Source organism: Mastigoproctus giganteus, chromosome 4, assembly GCF_048544385.1.
Source record: "Mastigoproctus giganteus isolate SK-2022 chromosome 4, ASM4854438v1, whole genome shotgun sequence".
Lineage (NCBI taxonomy): Eukaryota > Metazoa > Arthropoda > Arachnida > Uropygi > Thelyphonidae > Mastigoproctus > Mastigoproctus giganteus.
Window position 1 is genome coordinate 102,989,345 of NC_143578.1, and position 26,517 is coordinate 103,015,861.

A 26,517-nucleotide genomic window follows, 5' to 3' on the forward strand; every position below is an offset into this window, starting at 1 on the left:
AGTACTTCTGACAGTTTTTCTCATTTATTGCTCTTGAAGTAATCAGTCAGTAAAAATTTCAGCTTTATTCTTTTATTGTAATAAGGCCATCTCTTAATTAGATGCCTGCACATCTCTTTTTCTTAAATGCATATCATGTATTGTGTTCAAATGTGCATGGAGTCCACTGTAGATCCCTCATCACACTGAATTTCTTTTGAACATTTTTTACGTCATGCTAGCCGACCAATTTTTTCCATCAAATAATAAAACCACACTGAAGACTTATTGCTTCCTTTTCTGTTCTATGAAGACATTTTTTGTGTCCATTGGGTCCCTAAATATAAAATTAATTTAAATTAATAATTAAAAATTAATCAACAATAAAAAAATATTACTTTTTTGACTTTTTATGATACTATATCCATAATGAAATGGATTGATGTTTTAAGTTTGGTGAGCAAACCAGATCTGAGTTTCATGACATTTTCAGATTTCCGTTACATTTGTATTGTGTATAATAATCAATCCCTCAGTTGCAAATTCAGTAATATTAATGATTTATTATTGTCAATTTTATAACCTTTATATGAATAAATCATAAACAATTATTTTTAAATTAGTGCCGAAAAACCGGTAGTTTGTATCAATACTGGTATTTGAATACTGGGAAAAAATGGCTGGGATCTCAGTGTTGTAAGCCCTAGTACCTGCAGCAGCCTGGAAAGCAATGTTTCTGGAATTTCAGGCCCTGCTGTGGGTCATCATGGAACAAATAAATGTATGAGCTGTGTTAGGGTAACTAAGAGTAAAGAACACATGCCATGTATACTTGCATGTACACTAATGCTAGGAGCATTGTAAATAAATTTGATGAATTTGAAGTACTGATCAAGTCATCAAATGCAGACATTGTGGGAATAGCAGAAATATAGCATCACACAGATATAAGTGATGCTGAATTTGAATATGGGGAGTACAGTATATACAGGGAGAGCAGGAAAGGTTATGCTCTTAGTTAAAAAGAATATTAAATCTAAGGCAGTTGACTTGGGTGACGAGTGCAACGTAGACTCAGTTTGGTTTGATATGAAAACAAAATCGAGAGTAGGATGTGATATAGGCCTAATGACTGCGGTGAATATACCAAACAGCTATACTGAAAAATAGAGTGGGCCAACAAGTCAGAATATCTCATAATGGTGGGATTTTTAACTTTCCAGATGTTGACTGTAATTTGTGGTTGATCACACACAATAGCAAGACTTGTGGATTTCTTGGATGACTGTTTTTTATAGCAGAATATTAGAGGCAACGAGAGGAAGCAGTACTCTTGATCTGGTTATCAGCAGTGATTCTTAATGAATTAAGAATCAGCAGGTAAAAATACCCACTGGGTGGCAGCAATCATGGTTTACTAATGTGGAATTTAATTAAAGACAACCTATTGTTGAGGGTAAAGGGAAAGGCTTTTGCTTTTGTAAGGGAGGTCTGCAGAGGTTGGTAACATCATCAGTGGGACCAACTGATGATGTTACCAACAGCAAATTCTAAATGGGAAATATTCAGGGAAGTTATCAAAGAAGCCACTTGTGATACAAATGACTATAGTAGATATAAATTAGTCTGTAATCAAGTCACAAAGAAGTTTAGGCAAGCTAAGCCAAATTATGAGAAGTCTCTGGCAAAGAATGCAAAGAAAAACATCAAATATTTCTATGCTTATATGAACAGTAGAAGGATGGGGTTGAATCGCATTGGGTCACTTGATGTTTATGGATTAATTGTTGATGATCTTGCCCAGGTTGCAGACAAATTGAATAGGTATTTTGCATCTACTTTCACACATGAGGAATTTTTTTTAGAGTGGGGGATGCCAGAAGTTTATCAAACTCTAAATAAGGAGAAGTTTATCAAACTCTAAATGGCTTTGTGATAACTGAAAGGAAAGTGGAGGAGAAATTGTTGAGAATGGATATAAAAAAGGAACCTGGAAAAGATGGAATCTATTCAATTATGTTAAGGGAGGTGGCAGCAAAGTAGGTAAGCAAACCCGTAGCCATAATAATGAGAGCATCCTTGGATTCAGGGAGGTATCAGTGGACTGGAGAAGTGGGAATATATCCCCAATTCATAAATGGGGATCAAAAGGTGACATGAGTAATTGCAGACCTGTTATCTTAACAGGTCTGCAATTACTCATGTCACCTTTTGTTCCAGGAAAATAATGGAATCACTGGTTAAAGAAGTCATGCAGGACCATCTGGAGAGGCTTGCAAGTGTACTACATGGATTTGTTAAGTAGTGTGATAACCAATGTGATAGGTTAATATAATGCAATAACCAAGGAAGGGGATGCAAAAAATAATTTCGACATTATATACTTGGATTTCTGGAAGGCTTTTGATACTGTTGCACATAAAAGATTGCTGTACAAACTGGAGCAATGTGGCTGCTATGGAAGCAGACAGTACAGTAGAGTCCCAATTAATCAAGACTCCTTGAACCGAATTTCTGCATTATCAAGGTGAATTGTCGAAAAGTTGTATACACTTTGTCATCAAAGACAAGAGTACATAGTTCAGTACAGAGCTCACATCAGTTGACTGTTGAGCCATGCTAATCCTTTACAGTTGTTGATTTTGTGACTTTTTACTCTCTAATTTTAAAGATTTAATAAAAATGAAATAAAAATTTTATTCTCTAGTTTTCTCATTTTTTTATTTGTCATGTTTCATCTATGTTATTAGAAAATAGCAATTATTAGAAAATGGAAGCATGTTGTGTCTTTAGATATGAAGTTGAATGCAATCAAATGCTTGGATCAAGGAGAAACAATAAAAAAAGTGGCTAGTTGACTTTAGGTTTTGGTGAAGTGATTGCAGGTGACTGGAAAAAGAGAGCAGAAATTGAAAAATGGTGTTCAAAAAGAGCATCTGTATGTGAAAATTTGAATAGAAAAACAATGAAGAAAGGAGAATTTGAATAAACTTCTGAAGATATTTTTTTTGTATTTCACACAGATGAGAGACAAAGAAAGCCAGATTTCTGGACCGATTTTACAGGCTAAGGCCTTAGAATTTCGTGTGCATTTTAATGAATGGATAGAACAATTTACCACAAGTATTGGTTGATTGGATCATCGGGAAAAAAAGGTTTGGGGTTAAAAACTTGAACATCACTAGGAAAAATTATCAGCTAGTATGGAAGAAATAGCAACATTTACTGCTAAATTAGCAAAAATTATTCAAGAAGAAAATTTGAATTTGGGTCAAATTTACAATTGTGACGAAATGGGCCTGAATTATAAAATGCTCTCATCCAAACCACTTGCAGCTAGCAAATTAAAATCAGCTCCTGATTATAAACAAAGCAAGGAGGTGAAAGTGACGGTACTGGCATGTTGGAAAGTCAAAGAAACCCCAAGCTTTAAAAAATGTAAAATGTTTGCCTGTTAACTATGCAAATCAAAAAAATGCCTGGATGAATTCAAGTTTGTTTAAAACATGGTTTCATGAAGAATTTGTCCCTAGCCCAAAAAGAAACTTCCCCATAAAGCACTTTTTATTTTAGACAATGCTCCATCCCATCCAGATGAAAGTGGACTAGTTTTTGGTGGCATCTGAGCTCTGTTTTTGCCACCTAATGTGACACCCTTCTTCAACCACTAGATCAAGGTGTTTTGGAGACTTTTAAATGCAGCTATAGGCGATGGGGACCAGTGTTGTTGAGAATCTTAAAAAAATAAACATCAAGGATGCAAATTTATTAGGTGCATAAATTTACGTAAATTTATGCACCTGCGGGTGGAGGGATCTGATTGAGGTGTTTAAAGCCTTGACTGGTTTTATTAAGCAGAAGAATGGAACAATGTTAAAACATCTGTTTTACTAGCCAGTAACCTTCCTGTTTCGGACACTTTGCTACAGAGGATATTAAAGAGTGGATGAATTCTGATGAACAGCTGGAAATGACTGATGACATGATCTTAAAGCTTGGCAAACAAAAAGATGAAAGTGAAGATGATGATGAAGAGTGCACAGAAACTAAAAAAAAAATGACACACACTGAAGGTCTAAATGCTATTCAGTCAGCTTTACATTATATTGTACAGCAGGAGAATATTGCGCCCACTGATGTTTTGGTACTTAGGTGCCTACAAAATATAGCAGCTACAGCAAGGAGCTTCTACGAAACAGAAACCCATTAAGGAATTTTTTATTATATTAAGGTGTAGTTCTAGCAACTGTAAGTGTAGATTTTTCGTGTCTATGATTGTAATTTTTATATATATATATACAGTACACACAATTTTTTTTTTTTTTTTTTTGTAATAAAACTGTTGTAAATAAAATTTTATAATTTAAAAGTCTATGTTCAATAAGTAGGTCTAACCTGAAAATGGAGTGTACATTATCACGTTAATGTAATCAAATCCAGTTTATTTCATAATAATTTACCAAACTTTCCATGTTACCTGAGTTTTTGATTATCTGAGGTTCTCTCGGTCCACATTACCTCGGATAATTGGGACTCGATTATAGTTATCAATGGCCAATCACATCATGGACTAATGTTATTAGTGGAGTTTCCCAGGGTTCAGTTCTGGATTCATTGTTGTTTTCAATATTTATCAATGATATTGATCAGGCTTAATGTCTAAATTTGTAGACGATACACGGGTTGGCAGGGCTGTTAACAATAGTTGTCAAGGTGAATTACTTCAACACGATATAGGAAAATTAGGTCGATGGACTGAGAAATGGCAGTTGAAGTTTGACATTGACAAATGCAAGGTACTGCACATTCATAGCAATAACTTAACTGTGCACTACTACACTCAGCATAGTGGAGAATGAAAAAGACTGAGTAATTAGCATTAGCATTAGTAGAGGCATATGATGCAAGAAAGCAAGCTTATTCAGCATCAGCCAAAAAAAAAAAAAAAAACAACAACACACACCACTCCCATTTCACCCCTCCGTTCGTTCGAAATACCTGTCCAGTTGAGCTTTAAATTTGTTTAGGCTATCAACTTCAACAACAAGTGATGGAAGTCGGTTCCACCAACCAACCATCCGCTGGCCAAAGGCAAATTTCCGCACATCTATCCGACATCCGTCCTTCCTCAATTTGAATTTATGCCCTCTGAGGTGATTATTCTGAGCAAGATGAAGAATACCATTGGCATTGAGCATGCTCAAACCATTCAAAGCCTTATACACCTCTATCAGATCACCTCGCCGGTGCCTAGTCTCCAGACTCTGTAATTTGCAAAACTTAAGCCTTTCTTCGTAAGAGCAACCTTTTGTTCCATTCACTAATCTTGTTGCCCTTCTCTGTACCCGTTCCAGCAGCTCTACATCCTTCTTGAAATGAGGCCTCCAGAGCTGTATACAGTACTCAAGATGTGGCCTAACCATTGCCTTATACAAGGGAATAATCACCTCCTTATCCCTGCTAGAAAAATTCCTGTATATCATTGACAAGACACCATGAGCTACTCTTGCAGCTCGTCTGCACTGCTCAGAGAACTTCATATCTGCCTGCACAATTACCCCCAGGTCCTTTTCATTCTCCACCACCGTCAGTGTAGTACCGCAGAGTTGATACGTTGCTCTGGGGTTACTGTTTCCCATATGTAGTACTTTACATTTGTCAATGTTAAACTTCATTTGCCATCTCTCAGTCCATCTGTTCAACCTTTCCAGATCCTGTTGCAGCAGCATAGCGTCAGTAGTGTCCTTAACAACCCTGCCAACCTTTGTATCATCTGCAAACTTGGACATTAAACTTGATATCCCATCATCAATATCATTCATAAACACCGAAAACAACAACGGACCCAACACTGAACCCTGAGGAACTCCACTAATAACATTAGTCCACGTTGAGCAGTGTCCATTAATTACCACTCTCTGTCTTCTGCCACTCAACCATCCCCTTATCCATAGCAGCAATTTGCCTCCAATGCCACACTGCTCCAATTTGTGCAGCAGTCTTCCATGTGCAACAGTATCAAAAGCCTTTCGAAGATCCAAATATATAATATCAAAGTTATTCCCTGCATCCAGTTCTTTTGTGACTACATCATAGTATCCAATCAAATTGGTCAGGCAAGACCTGCCCTTAACAAACCCATGCTGCGTCTGAGCTATAACTGAATTCTTGTCTAGATGATCCTGCAGTGCTACTTTAACCAGTGCCTCCATTAATTTACCTGGAACAGAAGTTAAACTAACAGGTCTATAGTTACTTGTGTCAGCCTTTGATCCTCCGTTGTGAATTGGGGTTACATTTGCACATCTCCAGTCTATGGGTACCTCCCCTGAGTCCAAAGAAGCTCTCATAATTATGGCTAGGGGTTTGCTTACTTCCTTTGCTGCCTCCTTTAATATAACTGGATAGATCCCATCCACCCCACGAGCAAAACGAGAGTGAATATAAGAACCATTTTTACAACAAATACATAATTGAAATGTATTTGCGGGCCATGTAAAATTGCTTCGGGGGGCCGGATGCGGGCCGCCAGTTTGAGACCACTGGTCTAGGGAATGTTTTCATGGCATGGCTTGGGTCCGTGATACCTCTAGAGGGCACCCTGAACGCAAATGGTTACTTATCGATCATCGCTGATCAGGTACACCCGTACATGTTAACCATGTTCCATGGGGGCAATGGTATCTGTCAGCAAGACAGTGCACCATGCCATGTCGCCAGAATTGTCCATGAGTGATTTGAGGAGCACAACGAAGACTTCAATCTACTCCCTTGGCCACCGAATTCTTCAGATCTTAACCCAATTGAAAATCTATGGGACCACCTTGATTGACACATCAGATGGATGGATCCTCCATCAAGGAACCTACAGGAACTCCAGGGTACACTGCAGTCTGCATGGTCACATATACCCTTAGCAACCTTCCGTGGACTTATTGAGTCCCTCCCACGGCGGCTGACTGCGGTGCATGCTGTGAAAGGTGCATATTCTGGATACTAGGTAGATGGTCATAATAATGTGACTGGACCCTGTATGTATGAACACTGGGTTTTCTGAAAAGAAAATTCAGTTTTATGTGTGAAACAACTCAACTTTATTCTTATTTTTGTATGGATATATAATAACCTTATTTATCATCAATTTGCTATACATAGAATGAATAATTTGAAATATTTATACAATTACTGTATATATACTATACTATAATGTTCTTTAATGAAATTCGTTGTGTTTTTTTTAAGAAAGTATATTTTTTAAGAAAATAAATACATATCACTTGACACCTGAACATTTTGCGAACCCTCTGGAGCTGGTTTGTAGACCACCAAGGGTCCGAGACCCCAGTTTGGGAAACGCTGCTTTAAACCACGAGCATATTTATAGCATACAGACAGTCACCATGTTACCAATAAAAATTTGCACCTCCATACTGTACAAATCCCTGTGCCTTTGCCACTTGTATGTAGGTAGCAAATGGGAGTTATGGAAGCAAAAGGAAGCTAACTTCACAGAAGTCCTGGAGTTAGCTTCCTTGCATTAACTTGATTTGTGGTTTTTATGCTTAGATTTAGTATGACAGCATCTGCTGACCACAATGACAGCAGAAGCAACCACTCAAACTATAGAAAATTATAAGACTTGCCCATGCAGAAGCAATCATAAAAATTGCCACCATCAACTGCCCTAGGCAATTTAGACAAACAGGTATATGAGCTACTTTCTCAATAACCCAAAATGGAAAATATTTTATCCAGGATACACTACCACTGGAAATGGCAGAACATCCCAAGGAAAGCCCCAGTGTCTGGTCTGTTAGTCACCACAATTGCAACTACCATTAGCCATGATGGCCTTGCTCTCCAGGCAATCACCGGGGCAGTGAGGCCATCAGTCACATTTCCCATACTGGGATTAATGTCTCGTTTCAGTCAGCAAATGCATGATCAAAATTGGGGCAGTCACTATATCTGGCATCTGCCACTAGTGTAAGTCTCTATGCAGGTCACACTCCAATTGAATTTCACCAATCATAACAGCAACATTCACAACAAATGTAGCATGCTAACACAAGTTATTATCCATAATGCTAATACAAGTTATTATCCACGAGTCAATTTACAGGCAGTTTGACATGTGAAAAGATCTAGCCTCACACCATTACCTGCTATTGAGAGATCGCTCTGTGAACTCATGAAATTAACAGCAGTGTGTCTGTGATCCACGATAGATGTCTAGGGTTCAAGCATGTCTGTTTATCAGGTGGCATTCAAAACAGATCACTCTTACCTGATCTGACTAGATTACAGCATGGTCATTCATTCATAATTCTACTTGTAAAATTCCCACCATGTTAGTGGCAACTCCATTTTACTCAGTATTTAAATCTAACAGTTTGCCAAGGGAGTAGTCCTTGAAAGTTTCACCAAAGGTTCTGCGGCTAGCATTCCCAGTCAAGGATATTCAGGGTGCCATTGGGATAAGGAACGAAAAACGACTAGACTAGATCGTCAGTTCTGATTGCTCTAATTATTAGCTCCATGATCTTTTTCAAAATTTTTATGCTCAACTTTAGATGATTGAACTAAGCCTGAAATAAGGATTGTTTTCCTGCTAGTGAGTGCCATTACTTGGTATACTTCTTTGGGTCTCACTTGGTGGGCGCTTCCTAGACTTTCTGCTACTTTCTGGAGAGGGGTAACATTCAGTTGGTGTACTGATCATTGTAAATTGGAAGCCAGTGTGACCTGACAATGGTAGACTTGTCCATATGTTGTTTGAATGGGGGTATATATATCTTGTAGACAGGGGTGTATTGCTGAAACAAATAGAACCGGAACGCTCGTTCTCCAGAAGACTATACGATAATGCCACATCAACTGTACAGTAACTGAATCACACTTCAGACTCATGGTTCATAGAACAACCAGTTCTAGCCTTCAGCTCGTGGCAAATCAAAATGCAGCGTTCGCACGCATCACATTATATCTCATTCGTTGGATCTTTTTATCTAACACATTGTACTTTAGTAAGAAATGTTTAAGTTTCATTGCGAAATTTATATTTTTGTTTTTAAATAAATTTTTAAAGAAATCTATTAATTTTACAGATTACTATTTTTAGTAGCAATGGGTGAAATAGATATTTCTCCACCCCCCTTTGTTTATGCCATTGTTTCATAATATTAGGTGTATAAATTTAATGATTTTCTATTATGACATTTAGAAAAAAGTACCGGAACGTTGTTCCGGTGCTTTCTGGCATGAATACACACCACTGCTTGTAGATCCAAGAGCCCTTGTGGGTAGCACAATTAGTAGAATCGCTGTCCTTCCCACAGGATGGAAAAGACCTGAGTTCGAAGCCGGTCGATGACATAAGGAATTATTACAAGCTTTTTTCACAACCAGACTGAGTTCATTGGTCTCAGATGAAGATAGCATGTTTTCTTCCTGAAATTCTGGTTTTTTCGTCTGGCAAACACATTTACAGACAATATATACGATGACGTGGCCTAAGTCACTAAGGAGAGTAGTTTGGTATTTTGTTCCACAAACAGCAAATCAACTACAGAACACATGCAATTTACAGACATTATAAACTGCGCAATATTGTCTGAGTTGCTGATGTGCCTAAAACTCTAGAACAATGTGGCTAAATAAAAATCTACTCATGTGTACCGAAGAAAGGCCATCACTTGGATTTGGAGGGGCAGAGGCTCCTGATTCAGAATTTTTCAAGGTACTGTATGCCTGTGACTGCAAATTTGTGGATCAGGTGGGTTGTCAGAAACCAGGTGAACTGAAAGTGAACACAAGTGAAAGAAATTGTAATTTGTGATTGCCCCTCTTTACATTCTCAAGTTCTTTGTGTTGCTTATTGTTTTTAAGAGTCAACTGAAATGCATTCTTGAAAACTACTGAGATGTATTCTCAAAATCTGACTGCTTGTTTAGAAAGTGTTTCAGATAGTTGTGATTTTCTTTCCATTTCATTAAACCAATTGCTCAACGGGGAAGAGGATGAAGGGATTTGCCCATGCAATAGGAGAGTGCCCATCTGAGATCAAATTTCTAACAGGAGTTGAACAGTTATTGATATATCAGTGCTTGCTTCTTCTTCATCTTCTGGTGCCTCCGTAGCCAGGTGGGCAGGAGCAGCAGTGTGTAGCACACACTTGTTGATTAGACCGGGTTCAAGTCCGTGACCACCAAATAGGATGCAGAAAGGTCAGGGAATGACCACCACATATCCCTGTAGCAATATGGCCTTAGTTGCTAATCTCCTAAAAACCAAATAACAAACTTCTTCTTCTTCGGCTGACTCATGAAAGCCACTTGTTAAATTTTGGGGGGATTATTTGAGCTGCTGGTTAGGGAAAAAAATGTTGGATAAAATTTAACAGGCTATTTTAACCGGGTATGACCCTTAGCTGATATTCTTCTCATGCAAGTTCGTTGTTCCTACCTACTGGCACAACATCTTAGGATGTGCTACCAATATGTAGATAAGACCTCGCTCCCGTGCTCAAAGTAATCTAGCTGTGGTCGAATCTGTTAAAAAAAAATAGGTGCGATGATATACACAAAGAAAATAGAGCAACAAGAGTTTCGTTTTGGTTGATAATTTTTTTTTATCATTAAAAAATTTAAATTAATGAAATATACCTTTTTTTTTTCTTTTCTTTAATCTAGACACTGACGGAACTATTCTTTGAAATTTAAAATTGTTACTTATGTTATGGATCCCATGGTCGTTAAAATCATCTAAAAAGAACTGTGATAGCCTGCCTACTTTGATGTTTGCTGAGCACAACAGGATTTAGACATAATGAGGCCATAAGCCAAAGCATGTGAAGAGGCCCTAAAATATGCAATTAAATTTTTATCTCCACAAAAGGAAGTGGCTAAGCCTCCTCAGATAGCAAGGGCCCATGACATGGCTTATTTGGCTTGTACCAAAATCTTGCACGGACTGGGCATCGAAACATTTTCACATCTATCAATTTTTCTTCCATTAACTGCTAAGCTACACATGTAGCTGCTGCAGTACACTGTATAGCCAGATCAAGTGGAACTTCCAATTGCTTTTTCTTGGATTAGATCTCAAAATTTGAACACTGAATTAATTACTTCACGAGAGTGAGACTGATATGCGTTGTCTTTCTGAAAATATCTACTGAAAATAATACATTTAGATAGGATGGCAATATCAACTGAAAGCAAACACAACACATCTTCAAAACTTAACTACCTCCTAACAGAGAATATGTACTTAGTCAAAGCTTAATAACCTCCTAATGTAATGAAACATTCTTTCCAGAGCAATGTTGGATGCCTTCTCCCGAGAGGACTATATCTAGTATATTTTAAGGAAAGGGATTGAGTGATTTATCAGCCACTTTGAGAACGAGCCTATATCTATAAAAATGCTCGGTCCATTGTTAGCTGCTGCTCTGTTGTCGGCTGTAATAAGAACAGTTACAATGAAGTTGTGAAGTCTTCTGGCCTCTGCCATCCAGAGAATTTTTATTTATAAAGTACTGGAATATTTCTTCAAACGTGCAAGCCAACCATAGAGAGGTGAAATTTATAGATAAAATGCAGTGACCAGTGCCTGATTTAGGCATGAGCTATGCTTCTAGAATCTTTCACTAGATGTAGCTGCTAAATAAACATTGAACCCTGTTTTCAACAACATGTAGCTAATTCTAGCTGCCCATAAAAGGTTACTGTATATATGAGATGTTACAAAGGAAACTAATGTATTTCTTGTTATTTGTTTACGAAACTATAATTGGAAAATTTTATAAATTTAAAGTTTATAATGAGGAACTTCGGTGGTTTTGGATCCTCGATTTGTGGGTTTTGTTTCAAGTAGTAAATTCGCTGTGCTGTTGACGATTAACAGCATTTGAGGGGAGAAGTATTATGGACTTGTTACTTTAATTTGTGTAAATTTTAAGCTGGAACATGTACACATCTTTACAAAGAAATTTTGGAACCAAGTTCTGTTCCGAAATGAATGTGAATGGCAATGTGTTTTGCTGCTTTCAAGTTCCTTGCCAATCATCTTTCTGAAATACACTGCTCGACAAAATTAGTAGTATCAGCAGTAGATATAAAAGAGTAATGGCAGCGAGGAAAAATTCTTTCTATTTTATGCTTCTAGCTGGTGCCATTTTTTTGTTTTTATTTTTTTCTCACTATATGGTGTTAGTGGTGTTTTTCTCAATTTTATTTTTCAATTTATTTTTTCCTGAGGTGTCTTGAACACCTCAGGAAAAAAAAAACTGGTGACATATCCTTGTGGCTTACGGGTTCCCCAGTAGTTTCTGGTTAGGGGTGGCATTTGAATGTAGCAGTTGTGACATCAAAAGCAAAATGTGCATGTTTAATTAGGATCACCCTGTGAATTGTGGGATTTGGTTGCTGATTTCAATTTCAATCCTGTGGTAGTCCTGGAAAATATGAATGCATTCATATGTCTTCCAAAACCCAGTGGCATGAATTAAAAACAACTGAATGAGGTTCTAATTCTACTCCAAACTCATGTTGTCGACAGCCTACAAATTGCCAAAGGTTTAGTCCTTGAGACGAAAAATTCATTTGCAACTCCAGCGTGGAACGACAGAAGTGGTAAGCTTGGCACACACTTAAACCTACACTTTTCAGAATTGTAACTTTTAGAGCTGAAAATTCCGTTTATTGACAATTTATTTCAAATTTTGGAATCCGAAAAGGTGATATTCCGCTTGACGCTTGACTGTGTTATTGAAGACATGGAATAACAGCAAGAAATGCTGAAAGAGCCATTTTATTTTCAAAGCGTTGAAATTCCTTTTTTAAAGGTGTACGGACATTATACATGTGGTGTTATTCCTTACAGCCTCGTGACCAACTTTTTAACAAAGTGTAAGATGAGAGATGAAGTCAGTGTTCAACTCCTTCGGTATTTTTCAATGTGTTATTGCGATGATATGGGAATTGGAGAGCACATATAATCTCAAGCTCAATCCACTTCCCTTCAAATAAGTGTAAAAGGATAAATGTGTTTCTACTAGCAATGTGAATTTGCATTCTGTCAGTTGAATTTGTAAATAGTTTTATGTTAGTTGCACCGCATGTAATCTCAGGCTCAATCCACTTCCCTTGAAATAAATGTAAAAGGACAAATTGTGCTTACTATGTGAGTAATTCTTTGTGACAATATGAATTCGCATTTCTGCTGCTAACTTGTAAATAATTTGTATGTTTGTTGTTAAACAATAAATATGCTTTTGTAAATATTGTCAGTGTCTGTGGTTCCTTGTTTTTTTAGAATAAGTACTGCTGAGAAAATAAACTTTAAAATTAACTGTTAAAGAAGTTAACTGTTGGTAAAATAATTAAAAATAAACTTTAAAAACTTTTACATTGGAAATTTTAAGCTTTAAGTAGTTTCAGAAAAACATTATTATTAGTTGATTTAAGTACTGATGTTTAAAATTAACTATACACTTAATGGTGTTTAAATATAAACTTTAATTATTCTCGTGCAAAACAACTAAAAATAAATTTCAATGCATAAATTTAAATCTTAAACTTAATGTTAGTAATTTTCATTTTCACTAGTTTCAGAGAATGCACTTGTTGGTGCTTAAATATACACTTTAATTGTTCTAGTGCTATTCAACTAAAACAAACTTATACAACTAAAATGCAACCTTAAGGGGGGGGGGACAATCGAATTTGCAGAAGTCAGATTACACTTAATTATCATTGAGAATAATACCAAGTGAATGGTTCAAACACATTGGATGTTTTTTTTTTCAGCTTTCAATTACTACCAACAGATAGAGCCACCAATATGCACTTTAATTGCTTTTGTAAAAATTCTAAGTGTAATGGCTTAGTTGAGAAAATAAACTTGAGAATTAACGGCTAAAGAAGTTAACTGTTGGAAAAACAACTAAAAATAAACTTAAAACTTTTACATTGGAAATTTTAAGTAGTTTCAGAAAACACTCATTTGCTGATTTAAATATACACATTATTCTTGGAAAGGACTCAAATTTGTACAAGTCAGATTTTTTCAGCTTTCTTTCAATAGATGGAGCCACTGAGAAATTGTTTTTGTGAAAATTTAATAGCCACATGTCAGATGGTCTCAACCACCAGAGGAACACTGTTTTTGTGAAAATGCCTACAAACAAGATGGCAAGGACCCCAAACAGGGAGTGCATTTGCTTCACAGACAGGCAGCAGCAGTGGACGACCCCCACAGCAACCAAATCACACAATTCACAGGGTGAGCATAATTAAACATGCACATTTTGCATGTAGCAACACAACTGCTCAATATGTCGACGCAACAATATGTCACCAGCAATCATGCACTCTGGTCCAACACCAAGCCTACCTCAGGAAACATAAATAAAATTGAGAAAAATTGTGCCACTTGGTGGAATAGAAAAGAAACACACCTGTGTAAGTAGCGCCACCTGGTGGAAGATTTTTTTCTCGCAACCATCTTGTCCACCATGACACTCATTCTTACCTACTAAAATAAACTGTACAAAATATTTTTCATGATTATTTTATTGTGAACGGTTTCACCAAAGGTGAAAATTTGATATAATAGGCATTGTGGCATGCAAATTTTCGAGTATTCAATATCTCCAATGCTCAGGATGGCAAGTCATCATTGTTCAGATGATTCTTTGTGATAGCACATCATATGCCATACTGATGTCATGTGACCATATTTGCGAGCATCTTGTATCAACTTCTGTAATATGACTTGTTTTGGTAATTCTTATACACGTCCTTCATACTTGTCCGAAGTTTCTCACTGTCTCCTTATTTCATTGTCATACTATGGTACACCACCATCCCAAATTTTGTCCTGCTTCATCGAAAGCTGCACAAGATGCACGACGTTTTTTACGTGTTCTGTTAATTTGTCGAGCAGTATAATTCGATGAAATTAGCTTTATTTCAGCATGATTGTGCTGTTCTTCCCACAAGGAACTGGGTTCGAATCCCGTCAGTGATGCCAGGAAGGATTACACAAATTACAACTGAAGTGTATTAGTTACTGCTTGGGAACCAGCAACGTTTTTTGTACCTTACTAGCTCATTATTATTTATGCATTGTTTTCTGCCAAGTATTGGTTAAATCAATTATTGAGTGATATAAGTTATTACCATGGAGCAGACACAGAAACATCTGGTTTTTTTTGTTTTTTTTTTGAAAAGTGGAAATGTCATTGTGACATAACTTCTGCTTCAACCAAAAGTGAAATAAAAATAAATAAATTAGCTTTATTGTTGCTAATCAAGATACAGGTTGTCTTTGGAGTACCGCAATAACTTTGACAGCACACTTTAAGGGTCATATTCAGGTATGCTCCATCTCTCAGACGGGCATACAAAGTCAAAGGAATTTACAGCTAGAGTAATTTAAAAAAAAAAAAAAAAAAAAAGAAAGTGTTCTTGTTTATACTCCACCAGGTCAGTGGAGTTTACAATAAGTCAATCAATACAACTGTTAATCGTATTTAGCAGTCACTATAACTAATAAAAATAATTATTATTAGTTATGCCCTATTATAATAGGGCATAGTTAATAATTATTAGCATCACTATTTACAGTTCTTTCATCGGCCTCGCGCTTAGCCCTGTTTGTAGATCCGACATCCTCACAACATGTAAAAGAGTTGAGTTCGAATCCCATCGTTAATGTGAAGAATTTTAAAGGCCTTTTTTTTTCACAATGCACCTGAGTTAATTGGTCTCAGGTGATGTAGCATGTTTTTTCTCCCAGAAACTCCGGTTTTTCAACTGGCAAACAGGCAAAGTGACTACAGAACATGCATAATTTACAGACAATATATACTGTGCAATATGGCTTAAGTTGTTGAGGTACTTAAACCCAACAAGTTCTTATTCAGTTCAAAGTAAAAAATTTAGAATATTCACAGCAAGGTAACGCCACTCTATCTCATTCTATGGTATAATCAATCTGCGGTCTATTGATCTTTCATAGTTTCATCTAAAGAACCTGAATGCCATTTCATTTTATTCGAGTAAGATAATCATATTTCTCTCACTTCCTTTATCTATGTATCTTACAGTCCCAGCATACATGTGAAGTTTTTGTTTTGTTTTCGATCCAAAAAAGCTGTACAGCGCTCTTAATTTATTATTAAAATTCACTTCATTACAGTAACGAAACTACAAATTCTACCTCCTCCCACACCTCATGAAATTCATGAGCGAGCCACCCTTGCTCTTTGATAATCACACCAAATAGTAAACCAACCAGCGAGGGCACCCCGAATCTTTGCATATTGTACAAACAGTCAGGGTTCCCCTGATGATTGGTTTGGAATGTTGGGGTGTCCTTAATGGTTTGTTTGGCATGTCGTGGTGCCCTTGCTAATTGGTTTGGACTGTTGAGGTGCCCTTAATGTTTGGTTTGGCATGACAGAGTGCCTTTATTGCTGTTGTCAACATTGAACTCCTACATTATATCATCTGCTGGCATTATTTGTAAGCAGTTATTTTCAAGGTGTTGCACTCTTGTAATTTATGCACCAAGGCAAAGATATAACCTGTAATCTGATTTGTGAATGTAGAAGGAATAAAATCTGAAATTTATCGCAGAATGATAGCTCAGTATGATGAAACTTGTATGAGTCAGTTGTTATTGTTGTAGGAATTTAGGCACGGTATATAGATTTAGACCATATTGCACCGTATATATATTAAGTTTATAAATTATGTGTCTTCTCCAGTCATTTTTTCTTGCTTTTGCTGAAAGGAAAAAATCTAGTTTCTGGAAGAAAACTATGCGACCCCTGCCTGAGACCAACAAACTCAGCCATTGTGAAAAATGTCCATAAAAATTCCTTCGGTCATTAGATTCGAACCAGAACCTTTACCACCAGGAGAGGACAGTGTATGTGTATTGTGCTGTCCTCTAGGGCTGCACGAGTCAATACCAAATCTATGAGTGGTGAATAAGTTTAAGAACAGTATTGTTTGAGGAATCACTTCGAGCAGAGCAAATATATCGTATCTTGACACGAGACGCCTTACTGTCAGAAGAACCTATGAGAAAACAGTCTCATTACTATTGAATTATTAGTATTAGTAATGGCCGCATGGTGCAAGAAAGCCTATGGCTTATGCTGCACCAGCCAAAAAAAAAAACCTGAATAGAACAATAATAAAAATATACATATATAAAAATAATAATAATTAATAAAAGAAAAGGAAATTAAACCTATCATCCTATGCGCTTCCCTGACCCGAAGGTACTATCCAGATGACCTTTGAATTTCCCCAAACTGTCAGCCTCTATCACCCATGTAGGCAACTTATTCCAGTAATTTATAACTCGCTGGCTAAAATAAAACTTCCTGCAGTCTAATCTAAACATTTCCCCCCCCCGTAACTTAAATTTATGTCCCCTAGTTTTAGCATCATTTATAATCTTGAAAATTTCGGCCTCATTCGCTTTACTAATGCCTCTCAGAGCCTTAAACACCTCAATCAAATCTCCTCTAAGGTGTCTAGTATCCAAACTCTGCAACCCACATATTCGAAGTCTTTCATCATAAGGATGCCCTGGCGCCTCCGTAGCCAGGTGTGCAGGAGCAGCAGCGCGCAGCACACGCTTTTGATTAGACCGGGGTTCGAGCCTGTGACCACCAAATACGGAGGATGCGGAAAGGTCAGGGAATGACCACCACATATCCCCAGAGCAATATGACCTTAGTTGCTAATGCTCCTTAAAAACCAAATAATAAACAAACAAACGACGCCCTTTTGCCGATCTCACCCAGTGAGTTACCCGTCTTTGCACCCTTTCGAGAAGCTTGATGTCTTTCTTTAGGTAAGGTCTCCATACTTGAACACAGTATTCCAAGCGTGGTCTAACAAAAGCCTTATATAATGGGATTATCACGTCTCTGTCTACTTGCAAAAGTTCGATAGATCATCGATAGGACACCATGGGCCTTCCTTGCAACCTGTTTACAATGCTCAGAGAATTTCATGTCTGACCGTATCGTAACACCCAAGTCCCTTTCCTCCAGTACTGGGTTTAGTTGAACTCCACCAAGTGAATAAGTTATTTTGGGATTACTGTTTCCTAGGTGTAATACCTTACACTTAGTTGGATTAAAGCATAGCTGCCATTTTTCTGACCACTCCTGAAGTCTATCTAGGTCTCTCTGAAGAAGCTCAGCTTGACAGTGATCATTAACTACTCTACCAAGATCGATGTCGTTTATGAAAAATAAAAAGAACAGTGGTCCTAACATTGATCCCTGGGGAACCCTACTTCTTACATCAACCCAATCTGAGGAACAGCCATTTATCATAACCCTCTGCCTCCTGTCCTGAAGCCATCCTGCTTTCCATCTAAGGATTTTCCCAGTGATTCCAACCTGTTCCAGCTTATAAATCAACCGCTCATGTGGGACTGAGTCAAAAGCTTTGCTGGAATCTAAATAAACTGTCGAAACTCACAGGTCGATAATTTCCCACTTCACTCTTCGAGCTACCCTTATGTATGGGAGATATATTGGCACTTTTGCAATCCAAGGGAATCTCCCCAGAGTCTAGTGATGCTCGCATAATTAGCCTTAATGGTTCAACGCACTCACTTGCCGCCTCCCTTAAGATTATAGGGTATATTCCATCAACTCCAGGAGCCTTACTGGCCTGTAGGCTCGAAAGTTTTTTAATTAAATAATCTTGCGAAATTTCAATATCATTAATTGCGTATTTTTCAACTTCGCTCCCACAATTTCCCATTGCCACAAAAGGTTTTTCATTTCTAAATATCGATGCAAAATAACTGTTGGGTTCAACTGCAACAGCAGCTGGTGTATTTAATACTATCCCCTTTCCCTTACGTAAAAGGTACGATCTGGTTTGTCCTGCTCTTCTTGGCATTTATATATGTGAAGAATTCCTTATCTCCCTCTTTGCTCTGTTTGCTAGTGATTTTCATATACTGCCTTTGCCTGTCGAACCTTTTCTGTGGCTCTTGTAGCTACATAGTAGGTCTTGTAGATCATCTTGTAGCTGTTATAGGCTTCTGTAATCTTTCCATGCCACCTTGTTCTGCTCAAGTAATGTGGCAACTTCACTATTCATCCAACTTGGAACCCTCCTCATGGAGTATTTTTTAATGGTAAATACACATTCAAGGCATCTGTGATTAATGTTTTAAAAGCATACCACAGTTCAAATGTATTCATTCTCGGTGCAATATCTACACAGTTAATAGAGGCCGTGTACCACGTTAAGGCATCGTAATTTCCTTTTATGAAATTATAATCCATTCCTTTGCTTTTTACTACTGCTACCTCTCATCATCATCCACCGTAGAACTCCGTGATCACTTCCTGCTGCTGGTTCCTCTACTATCATCCCTATTATATCATCTGATTCATGGGTGATGAGGTCTAGGATATTCTTTTCTCTAGTACTTTCCCTGACATGTTGATACAAATAACAGTCATCTAGTTGATTTAAAAATTTTGTTCCCCATGTCGAGTTTCCTTCCCATTTACTCCAATCAATTAGAGGCAAATTGAAATCACCCATAATAAGACATTGATGCTTACGTGCCCATTCCATTTTCATGTAGAGGCTTTCCTCATAATCTTCACAATCACTTGGTCTGTAGATTACTCCTACTCACATTATACCTTTGTTTCCAACTATCTCACACCATACAGATTCTTTACTAGCATGTGAAACGTCTGAATCCGGGAAAGCTATCGTCCCACTCAGGCTGCTTCTGCTAAGAAGCATTACCCCATCACTCCTTCTATCTACCCTATCCTTCCTAAATACATTATACAAGCCGTACTGAAATTCATCATCCCCAATTTCCGGTTGGCACCACGTCTCCGTAAGCCCTATTATGTCCGCATTACTTGTTTTAACCAGCAGTTCGAATTCGCTCATTTTATTTACGACACTTCTAACATTACTATATAAACAATTATGACTTACTGTTCTTGTATATTTAACAACCTTTGAAGTTTTTTAGGCTCTCTTCCCTGATATTAGCTACCCGCTCACTTGAAACGTTTCTGCCCCCAGAACATCTAGATAATATGTCCAGTTGGGGTAACAGATGAGAACTCTTGAGGTATGTGCAAGAGTTACTTTGACCAATATTATCAGATAAACGCGTGTCAGTATTACCCACATCCCTGCTAACTAGCAGTTTCCCTGAACCTTTAAGGTTTCCTCAATAATACTGGCAAAAACGTTTGCACCACCTTTGTTTAAGTGTATCCCGTCTCTACAAAACAAATTCCTTCTACCCTACAAGTGTGGGCCATGCTGATAGAAATCCCCCCCCCCCCAAAGTCTTGCAGAGTCCTTCAAGTCTTGAGTTAATCCACAATCCTTTTAACATATAATTCCTCCTATCGTGTCTGGGCAGAATTGCAGACACATAGACATTGTAGCCTAGCTCGCGGCATTTCCTCAGCATGGTCCTGTATTTTTCCAAAAATTCGTCGGATCGTGTACGTTTAATGTCATTTGTCCCCACATGAATAATAATATTCTGTTTACCCCACTTAAAATCTGACAATCTGTTGGTGACATCATTAATAGTTGCTCCCGGCAGACATACCCTGGTTCTACTCCACCTATCCTTATTACAAAAAATATTCCCCGTTTCCCTGACAATGGAGTCTCCTAATAAAACAATGTCCTTTTTAACCAGAGTAGTTTGCACTTGGTTTTTCTGTTTTGAGGCCCGTGTGCATCACTTGGTAGATTGCTGGAGTCTTGAGTCCCTGACGAGCTCCCAGATGCATTATTCTTGAGGGCAAGCACCCGTTTTTTCAGGGACTCAAATTGTTTCATCAGTGCACCAAATTGTAATTTAAGATAGGTGCACTCCTTACATCGATCACAAAGAAAAGAATCCCCAGGTGAGCTATGGTTAGTCACCAGGTCGACCTCGTAAAACATTCCACAGGTTCCGCAACGGATTATATCATGACTCACCCGTAAATCGCCATCGGCTATTTCCGTGTGAGTCACGATACCCTGTGATGTGTTTAAGGCAGATCTCGTAACTACCATTATAAAATTAGCAAAATATCAATGAAAATTAACTTTAAAAAATTATGTCTCTAATATTATAAAAATCAAACTGTTACAGGAAAACCTATAACAAAATAATCCAACAATATCTAAATAAATCAAATATTTAAAAGCACTAATCAACAGTAATCCAATCCACTTAACTGAAGAGCCCTGACGAAGCGAGTCCGCTCGCCTCGACTGCCAACCAATATTGTTATTATTAAATTGCCATGGTGTTCAAGATTAATGTTGGTTCAGAAGCAGTGGCGTTTTCAGGATTTTCGAAGGTAGATGAGGGGGGGGAAATCAAGCAGTTCCAGAACTCGTTAAGTTTTTTTGAAAATTGCCATATGAGGATTATTGAGAACAACTTAATCCATCCAAGTGAGTTATGGCCATAAAAACTGCATGTTTTCTGGTGGCTTCACTGTTTTACTGGAGCTTCCGTGCTGTCTTCTCCTGAGACCCAATAATTCAGCCATGGAGTGAAAAAAAAAAAAAAAAAAAAAAGTGTTCCTTATAAAAGTTCTTCGTGTTATTGATAAGATTCGAACTCGGGGCTTTCGAACAGCGGTATCATTGTGATTATAACCACTATTCTACCCGCAAGGACACGCATCATTAAGCTTTAATCATCATATAGGCAGAAAAAAAAAATCCACATTATTTGATCATACAAACATTACTATAGACCCATCCGTATATCGTTCAGTTCTGGTGTTAAATAGCGTTTAACAAAGGCCTTCTTAGAACACAGTGACCAAATATGTGTCACTGATGCAATATTACGTAGCAGAAGGTAAACGTTGAGTTTAGAGGGGAACAATATAGGCTCACCTTGAGCAAATAAATTCTGTACCAAAGCATCAGCTGAAAAAACGTTACTCACTGCATTCTGGAATCATAAAGGAGTAAAGCTAAGAGGTTATCTGGAAAGATGTTACCTGCCACATGACAATGTCCATCCTCACATCGCCCGTTCTAACAGTGAGTCCTACAGGAGATAAAATTTAAGAATTATCCCATCCTTCATATTCACTAGACTTAGCTCCCTGTGATTATCACTTTTTTGACCGCTGACGGGAAGTCAAATGAAGAAGTCAAGAAAGCGGTGCTAGAATGGCAGAAAACACAAAGCTTCTTTTCTAGAGGAATCCAGGTGTTTGCCTAAAGTTAGAAGAATTGCGCCAAACGTTACAAAACGTTTTCGCCGGTAGAGTCCTTGTTATATAGAGTGGTAAAGGCCTGGATTCGAATCCCCATCAGTAAGGCAAAGAATTAGTAGGGGAGGCTTTTTTTTTTTTTTTTTTTTTTTTTTTTTCATTCCGTGGCTAGTCGGTGAGGTGTATTCTCGGATTGGTTTATTTTATTTTATTTATTTATTTATTTATTTATTTTATTTTTGTTTACCTAAAAAAGCAGACCGAACACACGCAGTATAACATAATACAAATGGGTGGATGAGGTTGTTCTCTTAATGTTTCAGCATCCTTTCACTAGATGTCACCGCTAGCAACGAACACTGGAGTCACCATTTCAACAACGAGCATAGCTTGTTTTAGTTTGAAGCTAGCCATAACAGCTTATTAGATAAAGTGTAGAAATTCTAACACCGAATTGTTAATGCTAATATATTCATCTGTTTCTTGCTAAAATAAACTCTATTTATTTTCATACGAAAAATATAATTCGTAATTTTTTTGAAAATTGGAGACAACCCATAAAATAGACGATAGTTCCAATTATGTACTTTATAAAATAATTTCGTTGCGTTCCAGTTCGAAATTAAATATCTCTCTCTCTCTCTCTCTCTCTCTGGTTGATAACAAAATTAAGTAAAACCATTCAGCTGTCTTAGTAACTCACTCTGGTTTTAACTGTGTATTTACTGAAATATGTGACATACATTAATGTAGTTTATTACTCTGAACTCAATCGTCTTGGTAGAATGTCATACCCCTAGCAGCAGGACCTCTCCAAAGAGCTCTCCAAAGGACCTCTCCAATGTATGCATGGTATACGGCCAAAGGGGTACCGCATATGGTCAATGAGATTTATTTCGTTTTAATTTCTTAATCCTTCCGATTTTCAGAAATAAGTTATTGTTGAAGCACATTTAACAGGAACCACAATTAAGAAAACAAAGGAAATCACTAGTGTGTCCCATCTCAAAATTATACAATGAATACTGAGCAACCATTCCAAAAGTATACAATGAGTTGAAGACGAAAGGAGAATGCAGCAGGAAGTTGGTACTCTAAAAACCAGATCTCAGGAATTTAAAGCGACTGTGTCAGAATAGCTGGGTCCGTGTGCAGCAAATGATTGAAAAATTCGATTTAGGCAAACAAAGAGACCCGTTTCCAAATGAACTATGCGGCGAGAGTTGAAGAATGTGGGATTTGGTATCGTGTCCTATACGAAGCAACTTCTTTCCGTAAAAAATCGAAATATTCTACTGGAGTAGTACCACCGACGCCAAGACTGGATTGTGGAACAGTGGAAAAAGATCATGTGGTCTGACGAGTCTCGATTTACACATTTAGCACACTTTCACCTTACCATTGTACCAATTAATTTACACTTCATGCACATTTAATCCTTTTATTATACTAATGGTAGGGCGAAGTGGTTTTTTTTTTTTTTTTGGTAGTTGTTGACGCATAGGCTTCTGTGGCCATAATGCACCTCCCAAGGTTTTGCAGTACTTTGATCCAAGCCCGAGGCAGGAATCGAACCCACGACCTTTGGGTTGTCAGGCAGGCACTTTACCTACCTGGCTAGCCCGGTCGGCAAGGGCGAAGTGTGAGTGAAGCCATGCACCAGACTGTCTCGTGTCCACTACTGAAGGTGCATGATATGGGGCATGTTCTATTTGGTATGGACCGGGTCCGCTAATTCCGTTAGAAAGTCATGTCATGTTCCAATGAATATCTTTCTGTCGTATTGGGCCAATTTCGGCCTTCAGTGCATTTTAGTCGGATTGCGATGGATTCTTTCAAGACGACAACGCAACTATCCACTGTTCAAAAATTGTATCTGAATACTTCGAAGAACGTTCTCAATATTTCCAACATCTTTCCGGGCCACCTTATTCTGCAGATCTCAATCCAAATGAGCATATCCGAGAGGTGTTGGAAAGGGCAGTTCGGCATCACAGTTCTCTACCGACCACAATAGAGTAGCTGACAAATATTCTGATTTAAACATGGTAAATTTGGAGCTAGACTCCCTCAGGTACCTAATGGAATCCCATGCTACGAAGTGTACTAGCTGTAGTTCCTTATCTGTCAAATAGTGATAACCTGGTTGTTCACAAACAATACAACTAACGCGCAGTCCACGATTTGTCTCTAGTTTTCTTAATCGTGTTAAAATGACCAAAGAATTTATTACAGAGTTCATTGAAATATAATACAGGAAAAAACGACAAAACAAACAAAAAAAAAAAAAACATTTATGGGAAGTAAATTAAATGGAACGTACAAATAAAAATTTAAACAAGGCTCATAAAAAAACTAGAAAGCGTCACATACTGTAAAAATTCCTGTTATGATACATAAAAATTCTTCTGAAAAAAAATGTCTACAATTATATAAATGTTCATTTGCAATAATTTATATAATGGTTAATTTGTATATGTGTAGCCTTTTTTTTACAGTGAAGTTTTATGCATCATATCATCAGAGTGACGATTGTCATACTGAAGTGACATGCATGAAATTTATTCTTCTTTGCCTCGGTCATTCCTCTTTATATAAGTGGAATCGTGGTTTTATTATATTCATTGCGATAGTTTTGTAACTTAGAGATAGAATTAAACGTATCAATTTCTTTCAGGCGAAATTAGTAGGAAAAAGAAACAAATTCTGATAACTGGTATTTCCATAACTCGAATTCTATTGTATCGCGATTTCTTTTAACTTTTCCTTTGACTGTTGTCACTAGATAACGTTGTTTTACTAAGTTAAAATTAATAAAAAAATAATTTTATACCTACTGTGTCTCAGAATAGTTATCAAATTTAGCACTAATATCAATAGAAAATTAATTATGCGATAAGGTGATCCGTGCAGAATTATTAGACGAATTTTCTTTAAATTTATCAAAATATTGTTGACATTATCAATTTCATTTAATTTATTTTTATATCCAAATATATTATTTAAATAACTAACAAATATTCGGGTTTTTTTTTTTTTGGTTTTTTCATTATTGTTATGTTGTATATTTTTATACAGATTAAAGTGCATTTTTGTAATTGTAGTATAATACATAGTCAGCTATTTAAGTATTTATCTAATTCATTGGAATTTTGAATGTGTTGTATTGGTCGGTTTAAAAATGCACGAAAAGGAATGGGGCGCCAGAAGTTATTTTGCAAGCAGGCGCAAGAATACCTCGGCGCGGGCTTTGACAAGACTTTCAAAATAACTTGGATGCAAACAAGAAACCTTTGTTCCTCCATTCACCATAAAAATAACCTGGTAATACCGTATTAATTTCGCTGCCTTTCCACTGTATAAAAATGTTCCATTGGTACTGTTCATTTTTACGTTCCTATGAGCCAGTTGGTCCCTTGGAGAGAATCTCATGAAAGAAGTACTGTGCAAAGTGGTATACACAACGACTATTCTTACAAAGGAATGATCGTGTCAAGGAAGCAGGAGTAATCATGTCGAAACACGACCTGAAATTTTTCTCTCTTATAGATAATGCCAAGTAATACCTCTATGCAAAATTTTAGCTGCCAATACAAACTGCAACTCCCCGAAAAAAATATGTTAAATTTGAAATTATATCGGTAACACGCTGTGAAATTGTAATCGTAGGAGCTAATGTGGAGAAACCCGAGGAATTGTTGGGGGGGGGGATACTCGCGTGTGCGTCTCAAGAGGAGAAAAGAAGGAAAGTTATAGACATCCACAGGCTTCGCTGGCAGCTCCTTTCAGTCAACTCACATTTATGTATGTGTGATCATAAATCAGCCACAACTGCAGTGCCTTCAAATTCTCTTTTCCAGAATCAGTCAGCGAGAGATATCCAGTCAGATTACCACCAGATCCAAAGAAGAGCATAAAAGGATTTGTATCCTTTGAGGACAGGGATAGATAGAGAACTGTATAATTCTAGTTGAACAAAGAATGCAAAAAGCGTTGCAATTTTTCCGCGGTGAAAAAGAATTTTGCTTACAGATGTGTTAGAATACTTTTTACTATTGTCTGAGTGGAGTGTGTACGAAGAATCGAAGTTCTCGTAAAAATAATTGCTGTTATATACTGTATACAAGTGAAGAGATCAGAGACATATACGAGCAGGGCTGCTCCAAGACTTATGGCCGCCGATTAGCGATAGAAAATTCGCCACCCCCCCTTTCCTACCAAAAAAATATATTGGTTACTTTTTTTTGGCGGGTGATTGAAGA